Source organism: Magallana gigas, chromosome 1 (assembly GCF_963853765.1).
Source record: "Magallana gigas chromosome 1, xbMagGiga1.1, whole genome shotgun sequence".
NCBI lineage: Eukaryota > Metazoa > Mollusca > Bivalvia > Ostreida > Ostreidae > Magallana > Magallana gigas.
In genome coordinates this window covers 67,821,834-67,823,062 of record NC_088853.1, presented here as the reverse complement: position 1 = coordinate 67,823,062, position 1,229 = coordinate 67,821,834, and positions in this window count along the sequence as shown.

The following is a 1,229-nucleotide window of genomic DNA, read 5'->3' as shown; positions in this document are numbered from 1 at the left end:
TACTGTGTTTTTTCCTCCTTTTATTTCATTTTCGAACAAAGGATTTCAAGCTACTACATTAAAAGAAATTCCAAATCCTATACTGCAGATACACATTATCAGCCGATATAAACCAAACAAGAATACACGAAATTGCACGAATCTGGAATAAATGCACGTTATAACGAAATGCATAACCCAGATTTGTTTGTTGGTGCAGATACATTAATCATGGCGCACATGCGTTAATCATAAGAGCAATCGATAGTTAGAATCTGAAAAAAATGGGAATGTAAGATTACAATCATGTCAGGTATAGGCATAGCCCATCGGCTGTCATTTTTATTACTTACCTTATCAGCAATATAAATGATGTGGAGATCTATGACAAAGAAACAAGCGCGAATCTAGGAATTAAAACGGGAATCCTTTGATATTTAAAATGATAAACAATAAGCTCGTGGAACACCCATCCACAAAAACCATCCTTGGATCTGCTTCACTCCTCATCAGGAAATATAGGTAGTACCCCCCCCCCCCCCTCCTCCATCATAGTAAATATACAGTCGTTGATGTTTCGGAATCGCTATCGCATAACCTACATGTATATCAATAGTGTACAGAGCTTCTTGAAGGATGGTGGGAGTATGTTATAGACCATCTAGATCTTGTGGGTATATTTAAAATCAAAAGAACCCGATATTCTTAAAGGGGCGTGGTCACTACTTTTGTCAAAAATTAGTCTTCCGATTTTAATGTTTACACTGCATCAGTAAGGCATTTATAACAGGCAACCAAAACTTGAGTGTCATTTGTTGAGTTATAAGCGAGTTACAGAGCTTACAATTCCTCGCTATGTAAACAAAGCCTTTGTTTACATTTTGAATGTTGAAGTGAAAATTCCAGTTTTAGAACTAAAATGAATTCAGTAAACTTAGGAACTGTTTTTTTTATGCTTAAACTGAATAAGAAGATAGACACACCACCTTGAAAGAGATTTTTTACTGGTCCGTTGACCTTATGTACAATTCACATGCACATGAAATTAATGCTGAAAATAGGCCTTGGACCTTATCTCCTTTAAATTCCTGGCAAACAAAATTATCCATCGGTTTTCGTCGATCGAGTTAAAAAAAAATGTCTGGATCCGCGTATGACTAGAATATCAAAATGTTGTGATGCTTGCAATAAGCTGTCTGACGAATTACAACACCCTTATCAAGATGTTCAAACTTTACGGGTTTAAAAAA